Source organism: Molossus molossus, unplaced genomic scaffold, assembly GCF_014108415.1.
Source record: "Molossus molossus isolate mMolMol1 unplaced genomic scaffold, mMolMol1.p scaffold_m16_p_1, whole genome shotgun sequence".
Lineage (NCBI taxonomy): Eukaryota > Metazoa > Chordata > Mammalia > Chiroptera > Molossidae > Molossus > Molossus molossus.
In genome coordinates, this window is record NW_023425344.1 from 145892927 (window position 1) to 145902553 (window position 9627).

The window sequence follows — 9627 nt, forward strand, 5'->3', positions numbered from 1 at the left end:
CCATCCAAGCGCTAGCACCATTTTCTAAAGAAATTTCAAAAGGATGGTAAGTCAGATAGGATTTTGGTTACAGTTAGGTTTTATCTGAACAAATAAAATAATCGTTGTTTATATATGAGAATTAAATTTGTGATTTGGGCTTTTATGTTACATTGTGCTCAACAAAGTGATTCCAATCTTACATCCAGAACTTTTAAGCTGTTGAAGACTCTCTCAACCTAACTTAATGCTGCCAGGTGCATGAGACCACCAGACCTGCGGGGTTCCCAGAAGCTTCACATCAGCACATGACAGTGGTGTCCACTTCCTGGGTCCTGTTTGTTTTAAGACAAGAGTCAGAAGTGTAGGTTTCTACACTGTGCTTGCCTGCTTAGTGTCTTTAATGTAATGGTACATGGAGTTTTACTTGCTTAGCAAAGCACATGTGGTCACGTTTTCAGTTGCTATGACAGCAGAAGTACCAAAGGAAAAGGGTCCATTATCTTGAAGTAATCACAGCACAGTAAAAAAATGGGGGTGTTAAAATGCATTTTCATGGTATGTGTGTATTTGACTGTCTGGAGCTGATCATTTTTGGTCAGGATTGCTGTGTCTCTCAGTGTCTCCCAGAGCCACCGGCTGCTCACATGTAGAGAGGGTGGAGACAGTACAGGAGACGCTTCTCCCATGGCCTCTCTTCAGTCCTGAGGAGTGTGCACCCATGAGGCCCTGTCCTCACTGAAGGAGGCTGTGTGGAAACAGGACAGCCCAAGACCCTCCTTGGAGTGTCTGTGTTTCTTCTGATCTCTGTTAGAGGAAGACAATTTAGTGTCGTACATATATTTAGTTAGGTTAGCCACACTCATTTTAAATTTAAATTAGATAGATGAGTTTGCAGTTGAGTAAAGACCCGTTTATTTTTTCAGTAAGATCATTCTAAGCTAATTGCCAGAAAGGGGGTTCAGGACATTTTCAGATCCCTGGCCAGAAACGAGCTTTGAGCTGTCAACTGTTGATCCTGGTGATCAGGAGGAGTGGGTGTAATGTAGAATCAGAAACTATGACTGAGTAGTGGCTCAGATGCACAACAGGTAAACTGTGTATTAGCTGTGCTTGTCACTCGGCCCAGGTTTGCTTTGCCTTTTACTTCTTTACATGGAGAGACTTTCATGTGTACCTGATACAGAGCATCTGTTAGGTTAAAACAGTAAAACTTAGTTTTAAGATGTTTCTTTATGGAACTCAACTTTCCAGGTGATTTAAGTTATAAATTTTATTGGAAATTATATAAGAAATGGAATAAAATTTTGTCTTCTTTTGTATATTGGTAATCTTTCAAGTAATCAGTAGCATTTGTTTTTCTGTATCACTTGTATCAAAATTGAAGTTTATTTTTTTTATCCTTAGTGAGAGGAAAATATGAAGAAGTCATACCATGTAAGTAAACACTTGTAAGGTTAAGTAAGAAATTAACAATTTGAATGAAAAATTATCTGCCATGATTTTAAAAAATATATAATGGTCCCAATATCATTGGCATGGACCTTTTTGTAGATTTTCTAAATCTCTCTTGTTATCTTAATGATCAAATTTACATATTCAGGAAAGATTTCTGCTTACGAATGCCCATTTTTTAAGGGGTTCTGACCTTTAAGTTAGATTTCAATAACATGGTTGTGGTATAAAGCTCTGTCTTCATTTTTAGCTCTAGTTGTTAATCTTGTTGTTTAGCAAAGTGAACAACAGTGTCCTAGTTCAGTCAGTTGTTAGCACTATATGTGGACTTACAGTCCTGGCAGCTGAAACTCAGCGTCTCTCCATGTGGCCTTGTTTCCACCCTCTCCCTCTACATGTGACATGGTTATTATTGAATCAGAATCACTGTTCACATGATTGTGGCTGTGTAAGTAGTTCTACTGCTGAGCCGTAGGGTTCTCTGGCTGTGCCTCTCTCCTGTACACCCTTCATTCTTCTCTAATATGACTGAAATCTGAGCACCTCTCCTCCTCCCCAGGACACTCCAAACCCCTTCTGCCTGGTCAACATGATCTCAGAGCCCAATGCAGAGAGTAGGCTGGTCTCCCTGCTTCAAAAATAATGTTTTTGTACCTAAGTCTTTGTGTGTGTGTGTGTGTGTTTGTGTGTGTGTGTGTAATACATTAATACATTTTGGGACTATATTCACTTCTTGTTTTCTAACAACTACTTTTCTTCTTAAAATGCTGTAGCATTCATGACAAGCCTGTCAAACATATTTTCTATTTACTAAACACATTTGTTCCATTTTCCATTGCAATCAATCTCCTCGGCCTGTGTTACTCTATTCTTGCACAGACTGGTTCCCTAGGCCTGCTCTGCTCCTGCTTTTTGGGCATATTTCTTTAAAGTCATCTGGGTCTCACATAACTGCTATCTTGTGTTAAATCCTCTTTGTATTAGATCAGTGATTTTCGATGTTTTTTATCCCATGGCAGACATAAACTTATTACTAAAATTCTGCAGCACACCAAAGAGATATATTTGGCTAATCTGACACATAATGAAATAGGTATAATTTTGATTCACTCACACTGAATGTATATTGTGTTGGCTGTTGTCATTTTTTTAAACTTGACAGTCTAAGGGAAGAGGTCAGGGCCCCTGTCTAAATAGTCAGGTATGTCATGTTTTAAAAACTCTTCAGTGTGCCGCCCGGGACACTGGTGGGAAGGCTCTGTCCCAGGTTGTGTGTTTTCCTCTGTCTTGTGATACACCCTGTGTACTGGAGCTCTTTGTCCTGGGAAAGGACCCATGGGCAGACATTTTTTAGAAATGATGCTTCTCTGGAATGCCTCCTACTCAATAAAATATAGAATTCTAGGTTGAAATTAATTTTTGCAGTTCTAAAGACATTTCTGCTGTGTTCCCATTTCAGTGTTTCTCTTAAATCTGTTGACATTGTTTGATATGTTGTATATATATTACCAATTCTAGATATTTCCCCATCCCCTTCTTCTCTGGACGGGTTTAGAACCTTCTCTATTCCTGGAATTCTGAACTTTTTTTTTTTTTTTTCCAGATAGAGCAGGAGGAAGAGAGAGAGAGAGAAAGAAACATCGATGTGAGAGAGACACTCGAATGATTGCCACCAAGAGGACCCCAACTGGAGCCGGGCACAAACCACAACCAAGGCATGAGCCCCTAGCGGGAGCCAAGTGGGCCAACACTCTAACCTTTGAGCCAAAACGGCTAGGGCTGGGATTCTGAATTTTTATATTATGATTTAATATGTACCTTTTCACTTTATTGTGACCATTAAGATGGCTGATCTTAGCTACTTTCATGAATTTTTTTTTCTTTTATAATTTCTGTATTCCTTCTTTTTTCTAGTATTCCCATTTCTCAGAATTTGGAACGCTTAGACCAGTATTCCTGCATGGATCTCTAAGTTGTTCCATCTCTTATTTTCCTTTTTGTCTTTTTCTACTTCCTAGAGATTTTCTTGAATTTATGTTCCAACACTTCTATAATTCTTTGTTTTGTCTGTCTTGTTTTTAATTTATAGTGTTCTCTTATATCTTGTCATGCTTGTCTTATAGTATTTTGTTCTTTTATCAATGCAAACTTTGCCTTTAGAAGGTTAAGAATTATTTTTTAAAGTGTTTCATTAGATCTTGAATTTTATCACTTTTAGTACTTTTTTTTTTATGCAATAGTTTTAGTTTGCATAGGACAGCTCATTTGCTGATACCATGGATTCTAAGTAGTTCTATTAAAGTAATTACAAAAACAAAGAATGTTCTTAGCATGTCGATTTTAATAAATGTTTTAACTTTTTTTTTTATCCTCACCCGAGTACATTTTTTTAAATTTTTTTATTTTGTGGTACATGCTCCTAGGGGGAACTGAACCTAAGACTCTCTGGTGTGCAGGCCGATGCTCAACGGCTGAGCCAAACTGGCCAGGGCCCAAGGATATTTTTCCATTTTTTGTTCAGACAGAGTTGAAGGGAGAAAGAGGAATGGAGAGAGAGAGAGAGAAACATCGACATGAAGGGGACACATTGAGTTGTTGCCTCCCGCAGGGCCCTGACCCAACCAAGGTCTGGGACAAACTGCAACCAAGGTACGTGCTCTTAGCGGGAACCAAACCTGGGCCTCTCTGGACCGCAGGCCAATGCTCTAACTGCTGAGCCAAACTGGCCAGGGCTCAACTATTTTTTGAGTTCAAATTTTTAAAAATTTAATGTCATTGGAATGACATTAGTAAATAAGAATATATAGGTTTGAAGTGTTAATTCCTAAGATACATGATTAGTATAATGCATTGTGTGCTCACCACACAAAGTCAGTAAACTTCAGCATTATGTTTTAGTGGATTAACATGAGGTAGTAGGCACAATGGTTGGGGCAGGATTTCAACAGGTACTTCAGTTGATAGTAAGGTTTCAGATGTCACTTATTAGACTTTTAAGTATGGTTATATTTTTCTCTTTGCTATTGAACTTTAAGTCTACTATGTAACCCCTTCCCTTTTTTGCAAAAATTGTAAAAGTCCATCTACTCTGCCATTTGTGCTGAATGAATGAAGATGTGTTAGGATTTTTGTCCCTGTCTATTCTAGTGGCCAATCAAAATCCTTATGAACACTAAATTGTCAACAGTATTTTGGCTCTTTGGTTTTTATTTTTGATTATTTCCATTTTTATCTTTGTGTTTGTCAGTGTAGTTTATTGAGGTTGTAAGCCAGCAATAGTAAGATTTTAACCATAAAGAACAATTGTTTTACATTTTCAAGCAGGATGAGGGAAAGTAACCTCTGGCAGCCAGTATAGGCAGGCTTTGCTAGGAGGCTTAGTTCTGTCGCCCTCTATTGGATACAGACATTAAAACTGAAAAGTTGGAATAGTTGGGAGTGGGCCTGGGGTGAAGGGGGAATGTTCCCTGTTTCTTTGGTTGGATGTAGCCAGTAGACTAAGTTGTTGATTTACTAGCTGAGCCCCATTAGAGCTGTGAGCCAGTGTCTAAATTAAAGATTTTAAATGTTTTAGCACTAACATTTTCAAATACAAACCAGTATACATACATAATAGAAAAAGTTAAATAGAGAAAAATGAGAGCACATATCACCCAAAGCTTTACCCACCGGTATTTATTTTGGTGCAATTTTTTTTTCTATGCTTTTCACTCCCCCATATATATATATAGGTTTTGGGTCATAGTTGACTTTATTGTGGTATTTTATATGCCATATTATACCTTGATAGTAGTGATCTTAAAAGATAACTTTCCATTTAGCATAAAAGTATTTAAATGTATTTTCATACTGTATTTGTCCTTTTGCGATTCTAAATGTACATTACATATTAACTGCATAGCTTAAGGAACATATCAGAATTTTAACTATAGTTAAACATTTCAAGCATGAAGGAGAATGTATTCCTCCAGATAGTGATTCCTTTAGAAAATATGCCATCGGGCACTTGTGGTTCATGAGGAATACGTGGCTTTGAAGTAATACATTTGAAACAGGCAAATGGTGTCTTATGTAATATATGGTTTGTCTAGTTATTGGCTACTGGCAGTTTGTACGTGCTCTGTATTTTAAAAGACATCACCTAGATTTTCTCCCTGTCTTATCTTTGGTGTATTTGTGGGAGTACTGATGGAAACGTATGGCAGGTGATGAAAGCTGCTTTATATGAATGTGAGGAAGGAAGGCTCATCTAAATTAGTTTATAAACTACAACAGAACTGGACATAGACAACAATGCCCTGGGGGTGGTGGTAGGAAAGAGGGTGTCAATGGGGAAAAAAAGAAAAACATCTGTAACAAAAATTAATTTATTAATTTTTAAAAATACAACAAAACTGATATAGTAGGCAGTTACCTAGACATAAACACAGTAGGAACAATGGTCCAAGTGTGTCACCAGGGAGGAAAGTGTTGGGTGCCTAGCAACAGGGCAAACTGGGACACCAAGTGTTGTAGGGTGGACCTCGGCCCCAGGGTGACCTTCCCTTCTGAGCTTATCTCTGAAGAGTGAGTTTCTGATCTGCATCAAATAATCTTAGGAACAGAATCTCAGTTTTGTTTTGTTTTTATCCTCACCTGAGGACCACAGGGCGACACGCTAACCGCTGACCCAAACTGGCCAGGGCAAATTTCGGTTCCTATCACCACAGAGACAGAGGTTTAGATAAGCTAGAGATAACATCTAGCCCCAGAAAAGCAGCAAGGCTAGTCGGGACAATGCCTTGAATGATATCAGGGCCAGCTGCAGTGACTAATGACCCCCTGTCTTGGCACCAAACACCCAGTAGTGACCACAGCCCTGAGGGGACACACTTCAAAAGTTCATGAATATTCTCTTCACATCCTCTCTTCAGACCCTAACACCAACCCTACCATTGAGCCCAATCGGGCAGGGCAAGAAAAAAATGGAATGTTTAATTATTTGACATTTTAACCAAGAAAAAACACTTTTATAGGTTTAACTAACTGTGATATTTTCTCGCATTTCCCTTCCTCTTCAGGTGTCTCCAGGTCTGTGTGGAAAGCACAGCTCGTGCTCAACCATCTTTTTAGATGAGAGCACAATATCTGAGCCTAATGTTAGGATCACCGTGCATTGGTGAGTACAAATAGGTTGCCCAGGGCTCAGCAACAGATCCCTTATGCTACAGGCATCCTGCCCTATGTAATTTCAGTCATTTAATTGTCCTTTTCAGTGATCATGGTGAGAAACTGCTGTCAAGTATATAGTGATTTCAGGTTCCATTATAATCTTAGAGTGGATGGAAAAAAGGAAAACCAGTAAGCAAGTTAAACATCCCCCCAAAAGTATTTATCTTTACTTGATGCATTACCGTAGTTGAGACATTGCTGAACAATGAAAGGAGAGGTGCATTTTATTGAATGTTTTTAGAAAAAGTATTTCTTTATGGGATCTAGGCCTCTAACCATGTGTGCTCCTCTGGAAGCTTCTTCTGGAAGAAGGAACAGCTTGTCCCCTGCTGGCACCAGAGTGCATCTGCCTTTAGGTTTAATTGAATTTGTCAGGTTTCCTTGATCGTACATGTTTTTTTCTGCACTATTTTTATATAGAAATTCAATTCTCCTTCCAAAAAAAATGCATCAAACCAGTCTTAAGGAAAAAGCTTTCAAGCTAATTTATTGGTAAATAAAATTTGTTCAACTAAGGTTTTAATGTTATAGATGTATTAAATTTTGTTATCACTGATGCCACTTTTTTCAAAATCCATGTCTCTGAACACAGGCATTCCATTTCCCCTTTTTTGACACATTCTCTCACTCTCAAAGGAGTTTCGATAAGCTAAGGAAGGGTGGGAGGCATCACTAAATGAACAAGAACATCAAGAGTGATTCTGATTTTAACCCTAACTTATGTGTTCTCAAACTTGCTGCACACTGCAGTCACCTGGGAAGCTTTAAAAATGATCCAAGTCACACCCAGTGCCAGTTAAGTCAGGTCCTCTGAAGGTCAAGCCAGGCTGTTTTTTGTTTTTATTTTATTTTTTTAATTTTCATTTTTCTTTATTGATTTTAGAGAGAAAGGAAGGGAGAGGGAGAGAGACATAGAAACATTAATGAGAGAGCACATTGATTGGCCACCTCCTGCATGCTCCACACTGGGGATCAGGCCCACAACCTGGGCATGTGCCCTGACCGGGAATTAAAACAGCCACACTGGCCGGACAAGCCAGGTCGTTTTTAAAGCTCCTCTGATGACCCCATGTCCAGCTGAGCTTGGGCTGCACAGCCTGGTGAGAGCGTAGGAGAAAGTGAACTGCTCACTGCTGGGGGACCTTGAGCAAGTCAGTTTCAAGCCCTGGTCACCTCATCTGTGAAATGGGTTGTTGGCTTAAATGTCATCACAAGTTCACTGGTTCTTTTCAACTTACATGCTTCAAATTCTGTGATTTTAAAATCAATAAGATGAAACTGTTTGAAGTGCTATAGAAGTTAGTATCTTTGATGCTAACAAGGTTACAGGCCTCTTTATAAGTGCTACTATTCTGTAGTCCTAGTTATAACATTCAGATTTGCTTTCTCTCAATTATTTTGAGCTTCATTTTAGACACTGGGGGCAAAGAGGAAAAGCACATCACTTAACCTACAGCCCCCCTTGGTTTCCTATTGCAGAGCATCTGTGAATACCTTAGGAACACGGTAACTTACACTGTAGCTGAGGACATACACCTGCTCATTAAAGCTGTTTTGAACTAATTTGGAAATAAATGTTATTAATATTACACTGTGTCCTATTATGCTGCCTGGTTAGCTCTGCTTATTTTAGTAGATTTAGACCTATTGATTTTATAGGATCGTATATCTGCCATTACATTTTCTCATAATTATGTAAAAGTGATCTTAAATGACTTTATTTGGTGTGGAGCATTTTATTTACCTTCAGGGAAAAGATAGAAAATGGGTAGGTAGGTGGAAAAGCTACTGTGTGACTTAAGTTTAAGCATGTGTACAGATAGATGTGACTTGTGCAGGATGAAAGGTTTTGTGGGTAGAAGGCAAATGACAGGGGAGATGTGTAATAATGTGTATTATAATAATCATCCGAACATGTTTTCTGACAGCACATTCTGTAGTATTTTGGTTTTCCTCATATTGCTAAAAGGCAAAGAACTCCAACAAGGTGAAAAGTGCCCATGTGCTGTTCTGAGTGAGGATTCCATGGCCACTGGGCAGCTGGGCAGGTCTTCCCCCACCACAACCCCTTTTCAGACATGTCTTCAGACCTCACATAAAATCAGTTGTTAACAATTTTTTTTCTTTCCATAGCCTGGTATTTGCGATATATTACCACATTAAGAACAGGTGAGCTTTAAAACCTTTCTTCTTATTCTATCTAATCAACATACAAGATACAAAGTTTAGTGTTAGGCAATAACTACAGACATTATTGGAGTAAGCCATAGAGTGCTTTTACTACATTATTGAAGTAAATCATTGGTTTTTAAAAGTTATTGAAGATCCCAAAGCATACTTGTTTATGTGAGCTGTACTGATATTTTCTGTATTAGAAATTAAAATTGAGAACTAAACAATAAGTCCTTGTATCTTGGAACATGTATTTTCATAGCGCTGTTGAAATTTTGAGCTAATTTTTTGTCGTGGCAGATGGCCTTGTAGTAATAGGACGTTTAGCAGCCTCCCTGGCCTCTACTCACTAGATGCCAAAAGCACCCTCTTCCCACACCACGTGGTGACAGCAAAAACTGTCTCTAACTATGGTGAAATAATTCCTGGGGGACAAAACCACCCCTGATTGGGAACCATAATATTTACATAAATTTCACTTTTTTTAGTCCTCACTCAAGGACATTTTTCTATTTATCTTCTGATAGAAAGTGACAGAGAAAGAGAGAGAGAGAAATAGTCATGTGAGAGAGACACATTGACTGGTTGCCTCCCACATGACTCCAACCAGGGCCAGGTATCCAGACACATGCCCCTGACTGGAATTGAACCCACAACTCTTTGGACCAAGGGCCCATGCTTTAACCTCTGAGCCAAACCAACCAGGGCTACATCATTTTTTATACAATTTAATTTTTTCCATAAAAAAAAAATGTTGAGTGGAAATTGTGTTATCTATTTATATTTTTACAAATCTCTATGTGTCTAGTT

The 9627-nt window shown here is 38.5% G+C and overlaps 1 long non-coding RNA gene across 1 annotated transcript in view; it reads left to right on the forward strand.

Moving 5' to 3' along the window:
• LOC118643884 overlaps nucleotides 1-8815 on the forward strand; it is a 14578-nt gene extending 5763 nt beyond the window's left edge. Inside the window, exons 2-3 of the long non-coding RNA XR_004962039.1 lie at nucleotides 6495-6592; nucleotides 8779-8815. This is a non-coding gene — a long non-coding RNA (uncharacterized LOC118643884). The remainder of the gene's footprint in view (nucleotides 1-6494; nucleotides 6593-8778) is intronic.
• The last annotated feature ends 812 nt before the right edge of the window (nucleotides 8816-9627 follow it).